The 19,597-nt window shown below is 31.4% G+C and overlaps 3 long non-coding RNA genes across 4 annotated transcripts; 2 read left to right on the forward strand and 1 right to left on the reverse strand.

Annotated features, from left to right (window-relative positions):
- The first annotated feature begins 303 nt into the window (after positions 1–303).
- On the forward strand, positions 304–2,358 carry LOC137828753 (uncharacterized). Its single transcript, XR_011083961.2, has 3 exons — positions 304–441; positions 855–1,016; positions 1,978–2,358. It is a non-coding gene; the product is annotated as an uncharacterized LOC137828753 (long non-coding RNA).
- Positions 2,359–5,600: 3,242 nt separating this feature from the next.
- Positions 5,601–8,082, reverse strand: LOC150025760 (uncharacterized). 2 transcript variants are annotated; one of them, XR_016523327.1, is made up of 4 exons: positions 7,835–8,081; positions 7,669–7,751; positions 6,403–6,456; positions 5,601–5,697 (listed from the first exon to the last, which is right to left on the reverse strand). It is a non-coding gene; the product is annotated as an uncharacterized LOC150025760 (long non-coding RNA). The 2 variants fall into 2 exon arrangements; XR_016523326.1 differs by having other exon boundaries at positions 7,669–8,082.
- An 8,163-nt stretch (positions 8,083–16,245) lies between these two features.
- On the forward strand, positions 16,246–17,915 carry LOC137828508 (uncharacterized). The gene is made up of 3 exons (XR_011083900.2): positions 16,246–16,385; positions 17,305–17,457; positions 17,625–17,915. It is a non-coding gene; the product is annotated as an uncharacterized LOC137828508 (long non-coding RNA).
- Positions 17,916–19,597: the final 1,682 nt, after the last annotated feature.

The following is a 19,597-nucleotide window of genomic DNA, read 5'->3' on the forward strand; positions in this document are numbered from 1 at the left end:
CCCTAACATTTGTGCCTGTTCCTTCATCTTTATTTGACATGCACTGATTAACCTATCTGCATCAACAACCACCTCTTCCCACGTGATACTTTATACAAACACCATTTTCGTTCAATGCGCGTGAAATTATTATTTTTCCAATTCCCAATAAGAAATTTACAGGTGTTTTAATTTTTTTTTTAAAGTAACTTTGTTTTCATTGAAACATCAAATTCCATTTGTCCACCTCTCTGGTCCTATAAATATATATATATATATATATATATATATATATATATATATATATATATGCATATATCTTCTTCTCACCCTATCTACTAAACTCACTCTCATTTACCTATTTAAGATGCAAGATCCGCTCACTCCCAGTTTCCTTATCAAACTTCTCTTAATCGTCTTCTTATTGGCTATTTTCATGTGGCTGTTCATATATCTAACAAGGTATGAATACCCTATTTTCATACTTTCATTCTGTGTTGAAAAGTTAAAACAAGAACCAAATCTCTTCTACTTCCTTCATTCTAACTCTTTTAAGTTACTTGTGTAGATAAGCTAGAATTTAGATAATTGGAGAGGAAATTCTCCTAATTATATCAGTTCATGTATATTCACAAAATTATTTATTCATGGAATAACAGGCCTCTACCTAATAAATGGTTTCAGTCTCAAAGCATAATCCCAGCAAACAGGCTCTAATTCAAATTGTAGATCCCGAATTTTTGTTTGGATACTTTTTTTATGCTACTATGAGTCGTAATAAAAGTAGAAGATAAATGAGTTGGATGTTTCTTATAAGTTCAAATTAGGTTTGCATTAATAGCTTGAGCTTAACATAAAGTAAATTTTGCATGCAGAGGCGGAGAGATACGTAGAGGAGGTATATCTAACGCATTCATTAATGATGATGAAGGTCACCAAAACGCTTTTATGGCAGACATCCAAGCTTCAGAGATTGACAATGCGTTCAATAACAAAAAAAAGGGTCAACAATTTTTTCCAGGGCTTAGAGTTACTAGGTATATTCCAAAAGAATCTTTGCTCTTCTTAGACTTTTACCATGTTAAATTCACATCTATTCTATTTTATAGGGTATTGCCTTTTTTCATTTTTGCATTCCAAATATTTCAGATAAATTTCCAAAAGTCACCAGGTACATTTAGTCAACATTGTTGTTGATTAGTTTAAAGGTGAATTTTCAACATGAGATAATTGGTAGGAGTAAAAGTGCATGGAATGTGGCAGACAATGACAACGAAATGTATGTATTGTAAGATTGGTCAGATGTCTTTCAAATATTTAGTTATATTATTGGAGCAAATACGGATGAAAATTAATCTAGTGTAGGATATTTTTCACATTTCACCGATTGATTAATAAAACAGAAAACATTTAGAATTATAAAGAGATTCATCGTTTTGAATTAGAAACTCAATAGAAAAATATTTAGAATGAACTTACTCCAAGATTAATTCCATCTTATAAAACTTTGTTTAAAATTTAGAGTTTATTTTAACGGAAAACTAATTTAAAAATAAATAATTTTTTTCCCTAAAAAGGTATTTAATTTAGTCAATATAATAACTAATTCTTTTTAGTCTCTAGAATTAATTTTTATTTAACAATTCAATAATAATATAGTCTCATTGATCTTAGCGTGAGTAAGGTGTGTTCATCAACTAGAAATTAAAACATTTTTTAATATATAAGTGAGTGTAAATTTCACTTTATAAGATTGAATTATGCTAATTAGTCATAATCATCTCTTTGATATGATATTACCTTTTTTTATTTCAAAATGTCATATAGATTTTATAAAGTCACCACTTAGGATTTAATCAAAATTGACATGTGCAATGTTGAATGACCATCTCCTTCTACTTTCATGATTAATTTTGTGAATCCATTGCACTAAGTTACTATACAAGTTTAACACATTCTCACATGTCTATATTTTGACTCTGAATTGGGTGAATGTAGTGGTGAGCCAAGTCAGGCACCGAATTTACTACGTATTGTACTACAGTTCATTGCATACTTGTTCGGTGGAGAAAAGTACCCGGCTAATTCTAAAGGAAAACAGATTTAAGACCTTAATGCAGTGAGAAACACGAAGAAGATGTTGAAGTGATCTCCTTGGAATATAAATATTGGAATCCACTCTCTAACGTTCGGGTTGCAACCCATTGGAATCAAAGCTTTATTATTTTTTAACAGCAATAAAAATTAATAAATATAGACTATTTTCCAAGTCTTTTATAAAGGAGGGATTGGTGAGAATCAAAGAAGATGTATGAGGATATGTAAGGTTGTTTGGATTGATGGATGATAGAATGAATTTGTGAGGATGATTTACTGTAAGTTTATAAGTTTATCAAAGTATATCGGTTGGCCTATTTCAAGCCAAGGGGAGCTATTGTTATTAAAAATATTTGAATAATGAATTATGATTTTTTTTTTAAGTTTGAATTAATTAAATTTTTCTAATATATAATATCCATAATTACTTGTATTTTTTAATAAAAAATTAAAAAAATATAATAAAAAATATTTTTATGATAAATAGAAATAAGTTTATTAAATATATTAAAATTTAAAAAATAATATTTATTATTATGTTCATTTGTTATTTTATATAATTATATATGTTGTTGATATTACAATTTTATTTTATGATTTATAATTAATTTTTGTTATTAATAATATAATTAAATATTTTTAAAATTGTTAAATAAATTTATGTAATATTTAATTTTGTACATTATATATTATAATAAAATGTATGTCCAAGATATTTGAGTAAAATGAAAAATCCTACATTAAATATTTTCATTTTTAAATATTTTCATTTGTGTGAAGATTGAAAAAATATTCTCTTTCTTTCCCTCTCTCTTCCTACCTGAAAACAAACACAACATAAATAGATAATAGATATACTATTCACTACCAATGTTTCTAACTACCACTAAAAAAAACTGCATGTTTACATAATTCATAATCATCCTACAATTAGCTTGAATTCTTGGATTGCATTAATTTGAAAGCATCTATGAATGTTTCGTCCTGGAAAAAAATTCAAATATATCAATAGACGGATTAATTATTTGTAGCGCCTATTTTATGTCGTTTAGTTATTTAATGGTATTGTAATTAAATAAATTTATCAGTCTAATTAAGTTATTTGTGAGTGTGGTTGTGTTACATGTCTATATTAATCATTAAATTATTGTAGCATTTAACATCTGCTATTGAGAACTGAACAGTCTCATAAGCTAAATATTATACAAATACAAAACAAACATAAGCTGGGATAGGTTATGTTCGGTTATCACTTTTTGGGGTATTTTGCTTTTTGTTAATTTGTTTGTTTTGAGCCTTAGGTTTTTGGCCCGCTTGATTTGCTATTTTGATTGGCTGGATTTTTTCACGGGTTCATTTAAGATCTTAGAGTCCTTATCTTTGTTAGTTCCTGAAAAAACTATTATAATGATAACTGCAAAGAATGTGTTTCGAAAGTTTAGTCCTCCACTCTATTTAAATGGTATTTTATATTTTTTTCATGTACAAGAAACAAAAACTAGAGAATTGAATAAATATAATGTAAAATAATATTATATCAAAACATTATATGTACATATTACCCTATATAATTTAATCAATACATTTTTTATATTGTAAATATTTAAATTAGTTTTGTAATGGTTAGTTGAGATAAATGAATTTTACCATCTTCTTATTCTTTCAAAATTTTAGATTATTTTTATCATATTTATTTGCCAATCAAAGGAAACTAATTAAGATTAAAATGAAAAAATATAGGTACATTAATTAAGTACCATAATTAATACGTAAATAAAATTTGGTTAAAGATATACCTCACTGAAAAAAGATTTAATTATAAAATAACCAAATAGGTAAGCAAGTTGCTATTAGCAAAACCCTAATAAACAAATATAATTTTAAGAATTGAAAATAAAATAAAAGACATAAATATAAACTAATAAAAGAGACCCTGTGTGGAAATAAATTTAATAACATAAATATAAATTAATAAAGAAGACAGTAAAGAATACTCAATTTATTCAATTCTTCGCTAAACATCTACTCATGAGATTTTTTACTTTTTATGTTTTAAATAAAACAAACAAGGGAATGTTAAAGCAAAATAAACAAGAATTCCAACTAAAGAACATAATTGAATTATCAACAAGTGTTCAAAAATAATTTTAAAAAGACCAGACTCTTTAGTATATCTTACAAGATTGAAGAACAAAACTAAATTGCATAGAATCTCAAAATTAAATGTGAAATCATAAGATAATCAATCAATCTAGAAAAGCTTAGTTTTTCATGCGGAGATAAAAAAAAATTACAAAGAAGAAAAAAGGAGGTTAGAACGTCTTGTAGTCTCCTGTGTAAGATATTCTCCCTCCTCCTTATGTCTTGTATCCATTCATAATTTTTTTTTTCCTTGTAGATTTCATATTCATATTATGTTTCAAATATATTTCCCATTATACTTTTTTTTAAGATTTTATAGATTTTAGTTTTGAAATTTTCACTACACCATTTTTGACCTTAGACAACATCTAAAAAGTGTTGCCTAAAGTAAGAAAAGCGTTGCCTTAACTTTAGGCAACAGTTTGGCAACACTTTTTTAGGCGTGGAATATGCAGCCGTGGGCTTAGGTTTAGACAACGCTTTTTTGCAGCCGTTGTCTTATATTGGTAGAATAGGCAACGTTTTCTGGGAAAACTTTTAGGCAACGTTTTTTCTCAAAGTGTTTAGGCAACGCATTTTCAATGTTGCCTATTATTTTAGGCAACGTTTTATTAAATGTTGTCATTGGTAAAAGCAACGTTTATTTACATGTTGTTTATCTTTTTAGACAACATTTATTTGCATGTTGTCTATCTTTTAGGCAACGCATTTTCAATGTTGCATATTGGTAGAATAATGTTTAGGCAACACTTATTTACATGTTATCTGGTTTTTTAGACAACACTTATTTACATGTTTGTCAATACTCTTAGACAACAATTTTTTAATGTGACAATTATGAAATACATTTGACAATATTTATAATTTTAAATTGACATACATCTAATTTATAAAATTACACATTATACAATATTTTTAAACTAGTTTATAACATAATTGCACATTTAGACCGTATTTATAATTATACATTTTGGTTATTCATTTATTCAAATCCAATAATATTTGTAAACTATGTTATACATTTATATTTCGTAACAAAACTTTAAAATGTGACATTTCTATCTAAGAACAATATATATAAATATTAATATTTCAAATGTAGAAATTACATACTCCAATATATATTAAAATAGTATATGTTGGAATCATTACAACTAATTAGAGTTAGAAATTAACAGAAAAAATAACAAAAAAATCTCTTGAAATTTGTACAGTTCTTCGATCGATCATAATCAATTTCTTGTTCAGTATTATCTTGAGGTCCAACCTGAAAGAATTAAAAAAAATTACAAACTTATTAAAATAGTATTGAGTTTGTAAATAAAATAAGATTAATAAAAAAGTATCCAATCAACATTTTAATGAAAATTATGCATCTCTACCTTATCCAAAAAAGGAATATGGGTGGACGCAAATGAACCAAGAGAATATTTCTCTTCTGTCATGATAGACCTAATGATAATTAGATAATAAGTGAACCTGCAATCAATAAGACAAAGTAATTAACAAGTATGACATTATTTTTCATTGCTATTATCACATTAAACTAACACGTATATCAATTCCTATCCTTTTGGGAGAAAAGTTCTATTCATATGTCTATCCTTCAAAATGTTTAAAATAGCATTAATTACAAAAGATTCAAAATAATAGTAAATCCTTCCTTGTCTTTATCGATTTCTTTAATAAAAGAGAAAAATAATACAGGCAATCTTAGATTTTAGCACAAAGATATAAAGAGCATATTAGGAATCTGAAAATAATATTAATATAAACAAGAATATCCACTACATTTCTTAATTTGAGTACTACAACTTTAAAAGAAGGAAAAAAAAAACAGAAAAACGAAGTAAAAAGAAACTATATCTGCATAAAACATATTGAAAACCAATAGCAAAAGACCTTCATCTTTATTACTCTCAAACTAAAAATTATCTTTGTTGAAGCTAAACGAAGGTTTTGCCAGTTTCTATAATTACTTTCGGTACTACTCAACAAAAGTTTACACCATTTACCAAGAAAAATAAGAAAAATACTGCATTTTACTTGAAAAAACATGATTGGCAGAGAAGCAGGGAGGAAAAAGCAATTGCACAAGTATTGAGAATAAATCAAAGTGATTATAAGGATCATAGACAAACTATCATTATTTGCACTAGCATATAAAGAGTTTTTCTGACTTACCAGCAGTCTCAATCATGTCATCTACCATAACTGCTGCCTTTCCCCTTACATCACCTATCAAATTCAGCACTTGCAAGATGAGATTCACCAAATAAAATAAAAAAAATCCTAGAAGGTGTTGTAGTTTATAATTATAGTTTATAAACTAAGATTTATCATCAGTGAGGAATAACAATAATAATAATAACAAGAAGAAAAAATGTAGGATATGGTTTAGGTAACATACAAAAGACTAAAAGACTTAAAGTGAAGGTAAACATTCCGTTATATTCAAAAAGGTTCATTGTAGTGTCCAACTCACCCCCCATACCATACCCCAAAATCATAGTATTCCAAAAGGCCACGTCCTTTTGAATAGTGTCAAAGAACTTTGTAGCGAGATCTATTCGTCCACACCTGGTATACAAATCCAAGAGCGAATTCGCTGCAAAAAGATGAGTGTGAAAAAGTTTTCTCACCAGCAGACCATGGACCTCTTTGCCTTGTTTTACTGAAGCTAGATTTGCACATCCTTAAACTAAACCCATGAACTTCCATTCCCAACTTGAAAAGTCCTAATTCTCCTAATACAGGTAGCATTCCAGGAAACCACATTTCTCTCATCAATTTCATCAAAAACTTTCTTGGAAGCCTTCTCACTCCCACACTTCTCATACACGTCAACCAACGCATTTCCAACCTTCACATTGCCCAACAATCCAACCTTCAATGCATAACAGTGCACGTTTCTCGCCATCACCTCATCCTCAATTTCCGCACACACTGGCAGCACACTTACAATGGTAACTAGGTCCAGTTGAATCCGCGGCACGACCACAACCATCTCCTTAAAAAACCTGAGCGCCTCCGTGTAAAATCCATAAAGAGAACACAAGCCAATAATAGTATTCCACGACACCTTATCCCTATCCGCCATTTCATCAAATACCTTCATTGCATCGTCAAGAAGCCTACAATTCCCGTAAAAGGCCAATAGGGTATTCCCAACAAAGTAGTCTGTTATAAGAGATTATATTATTGGATTTGGAACCCATGAAGATTCACTCAACAGAGTTATTATTGTAATTCGAGTCGAAGTTGAACCGTTGAAAACCTGATTCGAATACTCTAACATGTTCAAGTTTCCTTGAATCTATCTTATGGTTAAACAAAAATGTGAGATTGGGACAAATCAGGATAACTCAACATTCAAATAATCCATATCAATAACTTAATTAGTCAAATAATCCTCATCAAAACTAAAGAAGAGCGAAATGAGAGACGAACCGGTGAGAATGTTCGAACAACCCGTGAAACGTACCGCTGAAAGAAAACCACCACCAAACGCACCACCGGAGGAAAACGACCCACTAAGAGGTAGGAAAAGAAGTAGGGCATAAGAAATGGAGGAAGAAACTAATTCTGAGAAATCAAACAGAGTAAACAGAATTACAAATTGGAAGCCCTAATACAAGAATAGAGAAAACTCTGTGTGCCAAAAATTATTCAAAAAAATCTGAATTATGAGAGACGAAGATGAGAAGAGTTCTTTTGAATTCTGAATCGGATGCACTGTGTTTTCTAGATGTACCATTATGCCTCTGTTTTTTTTAAAAGGATATTGTCTCTCTCAAACCATGCCTCCAAACCTTCAGTGTATACAAAATGCAAAAAGTAAGAGAAATCTGAATTTTTAAATAACAATCAATATTTTCAAGGGGTTTAGAAAACCCGATGTCTTCTTCGAGGTTATTAAATCAGATTTTTTTTACAGTGAATGTTAAGAGAATCACTTACAAAATATTGTCTAAAATATTATTTGAAATACCTGCTATTTTTTAAAACATTGTCTAAATGTTATATAAAATACCCACACTTTCAAAAACGTTGCTTAAAATATTATATAAAATACTCACAGTTTTAAAAACGTTGTCTAAAATATTATATAAAATATTCACAGTTTTAAAAACGTTGTCTAAAATGTTATATAAAATACCCACAGTTTTAAAAACGTTGTCTAAAGTACTCACATTATAATAACCATGTCTGCATTTTATAAAACGTTGCTTTAAATAAATAGACAACGTTTTTTCTAAATATTTTTAGCCAAAGACAAATAAACTTTACTAAGTAACCAACAATAAAAAAACGTTGTCTAAACCACCTTTAAGCAACACTTTTTTACCTGTTGACATGTTAGTGTTGCCTAAAGTGAAAAATGGCGTAGTGTTTATAGATTTTATTCTCCATTCTTTTTTTAGATTTTTGTTTCCAATTTTTCGAATTCCGTAGATTTATTTTCAAATTTGATTTAAAATATCGAATTGGACTTAACTAATCAGGTCCACGTGCGTCAGTACAGTAGACTCTTCCATAAGATCGTCTATTACAACATGTATTAGAGCATCTACTATATTAAAAGTTTGATATTCTTTTTATCAGCAAGAAACAATAAATAAATATAGATAACTTAAAGGATAACCCAACCTTTATATAAGAAATAAGAAAAATAAGATAGGGCCTCACACCCCAACCTATCCCAAGCTCCCAACAAAAGCTACCAATTATCCCTAAATCCAAAAATAACACAACCAAAGAAGCCCACCCTTGGCAACAACCAAAGTGTAACAATACATCAAGCACCGAAAGACATATAAACATAATCAGACCACCAAACATTAACCTCAAAAATTAGAGGAACTTTTAAAAATCCCTTATACAAATAACGCAACACCAAACCATTAGTGAAGAAGAAAAAGTTACAATGGCACGAGAACACAATGAAGCTCATAGAAGAAGAGAGGAACACCAGAGCAGAAACAAAGAGAAAACGCGAAGCGCCAAGAAGAAAGAAACTATGAAAGCATAAGTGGCGCGCTTCAGAATTAGGGTAAAAAATTATTTAAGAAGGCGGCTATTTGGGGAAAAATGTTATTTCTACTACTGACATTACATTCAAAAACATCGGTGATAAAATATTCATATCAAGAATGAACTTGTTTTCTTTTAGTTCGAGATTCTCTCAAGTTTCAAAGAAGACAATTCTCAATAACTTTATATTTTGCAAATAAATAAGAGTCAACGTCAAACTCTCCTTAAAGTTGGACTTTATCTTTCGTGTTTATTATTCACATATGGTCAATTTTTTTTTATCAGCAACATAAAATAAAATAAATAAATAAATAAGAATCCCTTAAGGAGTGATTCAACCCTTGTACAAAATCGCAAACAAAAATATAGGCCAATAGAGACCTAAAAAAGAAGCTCAGGAACATACTAACACCTCATCCCAGCCTTCTAAAAATTCCTATAAATTTAAAAGAAAAGCAAGTCAAAGGATCAAAACACCAATCTGAATAAGAAAAGCAAGCAAAGACAATTTTAGAAGTAACCCAACATGTTGCAGTATCTAGAATCAAAACGAAAAAAGAATTAAAAATACTGATTTTGGATGGAGATGGAAATGTAACCACTATAACTACAAATGTAGTCCACAAAGAAATATTTAAAATTCGCACCGTGCGCCGCCTCTCGTTGCACCTCTCGTCGCGCCTCTCGCGAAGCCTCTCGTCGCACCTTGTCGCACACACCGCTGCTTGTCGCACCTCGCCTCCTCGCCACTGTGCCATTCGCGAAGCAGTTTCAGGTACGTGTTGTGCTGTTGCTGCAGTTATTTTTAAGGTAAGACATATTGAGTTTAGGTTTTTTGGGTGAGGTTTCATTGTTTTGTGGACCGTGAGTGTCGCTTGAGATGGCAGAAGATGGGAGGTTCCGAATTGAAAAATTTGATGGTACAGATCTCAATTGGTGGAAAATGCAAATTGAAGATTTGTTAGTTCAGAAAGATTTAGACGATATGGTTTTGGATGACAAGCCAGAAAAGATGTCTGATGTAGAGTGGGTAGGTTTGGATCGGAAGGCTATGTCCGTTATTCGACTCTATTTGACCAAGAATGATGCGTTTAACATTCTGAAGGAGAAGACAACGAAAGGTATCATGGAAGCATTGTCTAACATGTACGAGAAGCCATCTGCTGCAAACAAGGTGTTTCTAATTAGAGAATTGGTAAATACAAGGATGAAGGAAGACAATTCAGTTACTGAGCACATCAATAAAACGAATTCGATCTTAGTCAGACTTACGTCAGTGGACATTAAGTTCGATGATGAAGTTCAAGTTTTACTACTGTTATCGTCTTTGCCTGACACTTGGTCCGGAACGGTTACAGTAATTACTAGTTCAACAGAATCTGATGGATTTACTTTTGAGAAGATTCGTGATCTCATTCTTGGAGAGGATGTTGAAGAAGGAGTTCTGGGCAATTATCTAGTGAATCGCTATATGTCATCAGAGGTAAGAAAAATATTAGAGATAATGGGAGCAAGAACAAAAGAATATAATAGTGTGGATTCATGGGTCATGGATTCTGGTGCTTCATTTCATGTTACCCACAACAGTGAAGCACTGCAGAATCTAGTTATTGGAGACTTTGGAAATGTAAGACTAGCAAACAACAGAACTTTTGATGTTACAGGCATGGGTGACAATGTTGAAGACGCTAGTCCGTTTCTAGACTTTAAAGGATGTCAGAGTTGTTCCAAGCTTGACGAAAAGTTTGATTTCTGTTAGGCAGTTGGATGAACAAGGACATGAAATAAAGTTTGAAAATCAATAGTGGAAGGTGTTACGAAGTGGACTTTAAGCCTAACTCAACCCCATAAAACCGGCTCATAGGGTTGAAGTTTGCACCCACTTATATACAATGAAAGGCTCTAATCTCTAGTCGATATGGGATCTCCAACACACCCCCCTCACGCCGAGACTGCCAACTCGTGCGTGGGACTATATATTATGGGTGGTCCGATAGCGGCCCGATAGCGGGTGGCCTGATAAGCCCAACAAACACTCGCTAGGATAGGCTCGAAATGGCTCTGATACCATATTACAGTAAATGAAGATGAATATTCCTTGTCTGATGTCATGCTTTAATGTAGCGTACGTAATCGCACGTAATCGTAATGAAGAAAGAGAGGTTTTGATGAACCCTAATTGTAGAGAAAAATAAATATAAAAGAAACTTTTATTCACTTGTATATTAGAGAGTAAAATACATGGTGTATATATAAGAAAAAGATTAAGACCTAGCTGAAACAGAAAAGGAAAGTTGGGTCAAACAAACAAAGCCCAATAATTTAAAATAGAAAATTAAATATATTAACACCCCCCTCAAGCTAGGGAGTAGATATTTGTCAGGCCCAGCTTGGATTTGAGAGTAGAGAATTGTGCGGAAGCAAGGGGCTTGGTGAATATGTCATCAACTTGCATTGCAGAAGTAATGGGTAGTAGTTCGAGGAGACCAGAGTTAAGTTTTTCACGAACTAGGTGGCAATCAATTTCGATATGCTTGGTTCGTTCATGAAAAACTTGATTGGAAGCTATTTGAAGGGCAGATTTGGTATCTTAGTACAGGGTTGCAGGCTGGGAGAGAGGAAGATGTAAATCCTGAAGGAGGTAAGACAACCATTGTAACTCACATGTGGTGGTGGCAAGGGCTCTATACTCGGCTTCAGAGGAGCTGCGGGAGATAGTTGACTGCTTCTTTGATTTCCGTGATATTAGGGAGTCTCCTAAGTAGATGGAATATCCAGTGATAGATTTGCGTGTGGTAGGACATGTTGCCCAGTCAGAGTCACTAAAACCACAAAGGTGAAGTGAACTAGTGTGAGAAAAATATAGGCCTTCACCAGGGGTGCCCTTGAGGTAACGCAAAAGACGTGAGGCAACTTGCTGATGATGAGTTGTGGGTGCAGATATGAATTGGCTTAAATTGTGGACAGCGAAGGCGATGTCTGGTCGCGTGTTGGTTAAGTAAATTAGACGTCCAAGGAGTCTTCTGTATTGAGAAGTGGCATCAGCATCGAGAGGTGAGCCTTGGTCGGAAGAGAGACGAGAGGTGTGAGTCATAGGAGTGGCCACAGGTGCAGAGTCAAGCATGCCAGTTTCTTGAAGGAGATCAAGAGTATACTTGCGTTGACTTAAATGAAGACCAGTACTGTTGCGAGCAATTTCCAGTCCCAAAAAGTAAGTGAGATTACCTAAATTTTTTATCTTGAAGTGATGGTGAAGGGATGCAATAATTGTATTGATTTCCTCCGTGTCATCACCAGTTAAGAGCAAGTCATCAACATAAACAAGAATAACAGTGAGTTTATCATTATTATATTTAAGAAAAAGAGAGTGATCAGCAACAGAAATAGAGTAATTATTTGATAAAAGAAAAGTAGAAAGTTTGGCGTACCATTGGCGACCAGCTTGACGAAGGCCATACAAAGATCGTTGAAGCTTGCAAACATGTTGGGGAGAAGGAAGAGAGAGGCTGGGTGGGGGGGTCATGTATATCTCTTCATGGAGATCACCATGAAGAAATGCATTATTGACATCAAGTTGTTTTAAAATCCAATTTTTGGTAGTGGCAATAGCAAGCAGAAGGCGGAGGGTAGTGAGTTTAGCAACAGGTGCAAAAGTGTCTAAGAAATCAAGTCCTTCAAGTTGAGTAAACCCTTTGGCAACAACTTTAGCTTTGTGGCGCTCAACAGTGCCATCAGAATGATATTTGATTTTATATACCCATTTACAACCAATAGTTTTCTTTCCTTGAGGGAGAGGGGTAAGTTGCCAAGTATTGTTAGCAGCAAGAGCTTGAAGCTCATCTTGCATGGCAGATTGCCAAGAAGCATGTTTGGAGGCTTCGTTATATGTCCGAGGTTCAGGATAAGAATTGATAGAGGAAATAACATTTCTAAAATTGGAAGATAAGGAATTGTAAGACAAGTAATTATGAATAGGATATCTACTACTTACAGTGTTGGTTGCAGTGTGGAAATCTGCAAGATAGGCAGGTTGTCGGTGAGGACGAGCTGATCTTCTTGGAAATTGGGGTGAGATGCTTCCTGGAGATGCAGGCGGTGATAATTCTGATGGAGGTGCAATGTTGGATGCATGAGCAGAGGCACTATTTGTTGGAAGATCATAGGATAATGAGGTTGGTGGAGGAACAGTATTGGGTGCAGGAGCTCGACAGGAGGTGCAGTATCAGAAAAAAAAATCAAAAGCAGAATTATATGCATTAGAAATAGGGAGAGATAAAGTGTTAGGGTCCTTACGCAAGCCACTATCCAATTTATATGGAAAGTGGTTTTCATGAAAGATTACATGTCTTGATATCTCTATGCTATGAAACTTTAAATTTAAGATAATATAACCTTTTGTATTTTGCGGAAAGCCAAGAAAAATACCTTTGATAGATCTATCATCTAATTTTTTCCTATGTGCAGTAATGGTACTAGCATAACAGAGACAACCAAACACTTTTAGAAAGGAAATGTCATATGGTTTTCCAAACAACTTTTCATGAGGAGTGATGTTATCAAGTAATGGAGTAGGAATAGCATTTATTAAGAAAACAGCATGATATACAGCAAATTCCCAAAAAATAGGAGGAAGATTTGCTTGAAAAAGTAAAGTCCGGGTTACATTTAGTATGTGTTGATGTTTACGTTCTACAATGCCATTTTTTTGTGGTGTTTCAACACAAGATTTTTTATGTATAATTCCCTTTGAAGCATAAAAATTTGACATAGCAAACTCAACACCATTGTCAGTACGAATCGTTTTGATATTAGTTTTGAAATGATTTTGAACGAAAACAGTGAAGTTAATGATGTGTTGACGCACTTCAGATTTGTTATGCAACAGAATAACCCAAGTATAACGCGAGTAATCATCAACAATAGTCAAGAAATAACGAAAACCTTGCATAGAAATTATGGAACATGGTCCCCAAATATCAAAGTGTACAAGATCAAAAATAGCAGAGGTAACAGTATTACTTAAAGTGAAAGGAAGTTTTCTCTATTTTGCACGACTACAAGTGTCACATACATGATGAGTATCAACAGTAATAAAAGAGTATTGTTTGCTTAAGACATGTAATCTTTCATGTGAAGGGTGTCCTAGTCTATAATGTCATAGTGTTTTGTTTGTGATATTACAATTAATAAAAGGAGCAAAACAATGCGGTTTAGAATGACTAGAAGCATGCAAGGTAGTGACAAGGTACAAGCCAGCGGTGGCTTTAACTGTACCAATCCTCTCTTGAGTGAGATTGTCTTGTATAATGCAGTGGGTTGAAGTGAAAGTTAAAGTGCATTTAAGTTGGTGTGTGAGTTTAGAAACAGATATTAAGTTTAATTGAAAATGAGGCACGTATAACACATCAGACAAATAAAACTGATCAGAAAAACGTACTAAACCAGAATATGTGGCATAAACAGTTTGGCCATTTGGAAGACTAATTAAGACAGGTTTAATTTTAGTATAAGTAGTAAAAACGTTCAAATTGTGACAAACATGATCAGTGGCACCAGAATCAATAATCCAATATTCTTTTATAGAAGATAGTGAAGAGAGAAACTTACCTGTTGAAGAATGCTCAGTATTGGGGATTTCATCCGTAGAGATGGTGCCGACTTGATTAATTTGAGTGTGAGGGGCAGGATCCTCAAGGTTTTGCTGACGCAAAATGTTGGTAAGGAATTGGCACTGTTGTGATGTAAGTTGAATCCCCTTTACATCCTGTTCTTTAGGAAAAAGCTCAGAAAAAGTGTCAGTAGTAATCATATTATTGGCTTGGGATGTCCAATTGGTGAATTTGTAGCCAGGAGGGAACCCATGCTTTTTATAACAGGTGTCAACAGTGTGGCCAAGACGATTACAAAAAGTGCAGACTTTTCTAGTAAAAGAAAACTTTGAGGTTTTAACATTACCAGAAGGAAAACCCACTTAGCGAAAACAAACAGCCTCAGTATGACCATATGTAATAGTGTGACTACTATTAAGACTAGGGTTTTCATTAAACATTGCCTAAAAGATTTTTAAAACCAATCAAGATTTTGAAAGAGAACAGAAAATAAAATAACCAAGAACAGAAAGAGGGAAATAAAAATCAGAGAGAAGCGCAGCAGAACTCTTCATGTCACGAAGTAGACTTTAAGCCTAACTCAACCCCATAAAACCGGCTCATAGGGTTGAGGTTTGCACCCACTTATATACAATGAAAGGCTCTAATCTCTAGTCGATGTGGGATCTCCAACAGAAGGTCGTCAAGGAAAATCTTATCATGATCCGCGAAAGAAAAAGAGGTTCGTTGTATATAGTCGAATTACCGTATGAGAAAATCAGCATCCCAGTTCAAAAGATAAAAATGAAAAAACTGATTCGTCTTTTTTTAAAATTAAAAAACTGATGCACCTCTCCTCTACTTTTTTTTATTAATAAAAAATAAATTTAAATTAAGAGGAACATTTTCCTTACTCTTATAAAAATCATCACCCACATGAATAACACAGTAAAAAAAAACCAACAATTTCAATCATGAACAACTTCTCTTCTATTTATTTTAGAGCATCATGTTATCTGGTTTTTACTCAGGAGTATTAATAAACGTCCTTTTTAGTTTTGTTATAAAACTGTCAATAGAATTCATAGACTTCATCAGCCATTTTCCATAGCTAAATAGCTAGTAAATTAAAACTTCCCTTTAAGATTCATTTTAAAATTAGAGATGCAAGACGCATAACAAGAGTCTTTATCTCAGATGCAGTGGTTAACCAATGTGCATCATTAAACACCTTTTCCGTATAAAGCACATTTTTTTCCCATGCTTAACCACTTGCTGAATTGTTATTTGCCCAGTTCCTTACTTTTTTTTCAATAAGAAAGTGACAAGTGTTTTAATATTTTCTCATTGAAACATCAAATTCCATTTTTGCACCTATCTGATCTTATAAATATTATAACTTGGATCTTTCTTCTCACCCTATCTGCTAAATTCTCTCTCATAGTTATTTAAGATGCAACTCAATCCCATTTTTCTTGTCATTCTTCCGTTGGTTGCCATCTTAATAGTTGTTTTGATATGCCTGCTCATATACAACCGAACAAGGTTTGAAACACATTTTGATACTTTGGTTCTATTGTTGTTGGTGTTTTAGTTTTAAAGAAGCTCTTGTTTTGAGGTTATGGTCTTCTTGGCTTAGTACCTTTTATGTGTAAATTGTTTATAGTTCCTGATAGACAGCTTTAGAAAGGGAGTGGTGTCCCTTCTAGATCTAGATGGGTATCATGTCCTTTATCTGTAAATGGGTTTGAATACTTCCGAAATATCTTTTTTATTTAATTAATTATTTGTTGATGAAAAAAGGAAATATTTTTTACTTCATTGATTCAAACTCTTTTAAGCTACTTGAAACGTGGTAGATAAGTTGAAATTTAGATAACTGGAGAGAGAAAATGGTATTTATGTCTATAATCCCAATTATGTCAGTTCATGTATATTCAAAATTATTTATTCATGCAGTAACAAGTCTCTACCTAATAAATGGTTTCAGCCTCAAAGCATAATCCCACCAAACCTTGTGCACAACAGGTTCAATTAGTAGATCCAGAATTTTATTTGGATAATAGAGGAAAGTAGAAGACTACATAAGTTGGATGTTAACAACCTCTCTGTATTCAATTATCTGTAACTTATTTAACTTATCCGTTGACGAGCTGTAGTTAATGCATTTTTTACTAATTGTGAGTACATATTTATTATTCTATATTTAGTCATGTTGATATAGAGAACATTGTTTTCCACCACCCTTCAGAATCACATGGTGTATCTCATCATTGTAAATTTCTATGATTGAAATTAAGTTGGAATATCTTATGTTGACCATCCAAAGTATATTTTCCTTTTTTAGCAGTCATGAACGAGGATCTTAAGATGAGAAATGGTGAAATCAAGTAGTTGTGAATAATATAATTATAATTATAATTATAATTGGCTCATTGTCTCAACTTTGCAATTTTGTATGCAGAAGCACAGGTATACATGGTTCATTCAATAATCATGGTAAAGGGGAACAAACACTTGCTGAGGCGGAAATCACATCTCATGATGGAGCGTTCACCAGCTCTTTCAATAACAGAAAAGACGGCAAACAAGATTTTAGAAAAGCTAAAATTAAGAGGTATTGCGTTTACAATATGTTGTTAAATATGTGTTTGATACGATTTTTTTTTTAAAATTTTTTTATTATAAATATTAATATTTTATTGTGAGTATAAGGTTAAAAAGTGTTCAAATATTATCGCACTTTAAAAATCTTTATTTTTATCTTGAATTGGCTGAATGCAGTGGTAATGACTCAAGCGGATCACGCAGATAAAAAGGAATGAGGTGAGACCTTAACTCAGGACCACCTGGTACGCTCAGAAGCACACGAAGGATGTTGCAGTAATTTCGATAGAATAAACATGTGGGAATTCAGTGTGTAACATTTCTTAATTTTCGAGTATTTTGTTTCTGTGTTGGCACATCCAAATCTTCATATTTTTATAATAATACTATTTCTGTTTGATAACAAACACACATAATTATGGTTAATTTTGTCTAGATATCTTAATGAACATGTCTCTTTTTTTTTTTTAATAATTTTTGGGCCACCTTCTATTTGTATTGAAATAGGTTTCACAAAATATAAAATATACATTAAAAATATTTATTTCTGAAAAAGGTAAATGACGCAAGAAAGCAATGGAATATAACAAGTTAAATCCTAATATATCTTTTATCAATAACAGTAATAATTATAATAGCTAAAGTCTAAATTCCAACTAGTAAGATTATAATATAAATACAAAACTGAAAAATAGATAAAAATTACATATATAGTAAAATATGTAATGTATCTTGTTTTATCTTTGTATAAGGATTTCCTATTTTTATTATTGTTGATAAAAAAATCGTAAAATATGTAACATTGAAAAAAAAAATCATTATGAATCACGCACTAAAGCAACGAAATTAGTTGAGTTGAAATATTTCTATACACGTTTATATGCGCATTTTTTACAAATAAAATTAATTTATAAACAAATAAAAAACAATCTGTCATAAAAACTAGTAGGAAAGAAGTGTAATTGAGACGAATATAATTTTTAATTCGTGAAAAAAATTAGCTCTTATTTTACTATTTTAAAAATATTTTCCAAATTTATCATAATTTAGTTAATTATTTATTCGTTATAATTATAAAAAAAATTGTTCGTATACTCAAAAATAATTTATTTTAATGATATATAGTCTTAATATATACCATTTTTAGTATAGAAAAAGTTGAAAAGCTTGATCCATTATTCATACTTATAATAAGTGGAGAGTGATACAGTTTTGTACAAGGTTAGATTATTCTTAAAATAGTTCTTTTTTTTTTATTGCTGATAAAAAGTCATAATAAATGGACTATTCTAATTGGCAACTTAATAATGGTGGCGAGTGCCTGGGTCATCTTCTTAGGGTTTACACACTATCAATGGAAGGCTTTTTCTTTGAAGACCAGCTTAATCTCCGCAAAAATACTATAAAAAATGGAAAAGTAAAGTAACCCACACATACAATTGAGAAACCTGATTAACTTTATCTTAATTTTAAATGTTTATTATTTTTAAAAACAGTTAACATAATATTTAACTCTACTTTATCTTTATTATCATCCTGTAGTCTTCCATTAATCGTTTATTAGTCAACGTCTTCCTTTGTTCTGTTATTTTAATATACCATTTGTTTTGTTAGCATATTGCAACCTTTGTACCATAATCAACGTATTCCTTACCCTACAGAAAATCAAATAGAAATCAAATTTAAATATTAAAAATAATTAATTATTATAATGATTAAATTAAATATTATTTTAAAAATTAAAAATTATTGATTTTAAAATTAATTTCTATTATTAAAAAATAGTTTTTAAATTGGTATCTAGCATCTAACTACCAAGATTTTAACTACCAATTACTTAATTTCTAAATTTGGTAGAAAAACCTTGGTAGCTAATTAGATATTAATTTAAAAATTATTCACAACAATAAAAACTAATTTAGAAGCCAATAATTTTTTTTTTAGTTTTTAAAATAATATCTAATTTATTTAGTATAACAATTAATTATTTTTAGTATCTAAAATTTGTTTCTATTTCATATTTTACATATTTTACAGTAGTGTTACTTACAATGAGGTTAGGAAATTTTCTTTACTGTTGTAATCTGTATTAATTAAACTCATTTAATCATGTGTCAGCTCATTTAATCATAATTATATTAGTGTGAGAA

Source organism: Phaseolus vulgaris, chromosome 7 (genome assembly GCF_051622355.1).
Source record: "Phaseolus vulgaris cultivar YP4 chromosome 7, ASM5162235v1, whole genome shotgun sequence".
Classification (NCBI taxonomy): domain Eukaryota; kingdom Viridiplantae; phylum Streptophyta; class Magnoliopsida; order Fabales; family Fabaceae; genus Phaseolus; species Phaseolus vulgaris.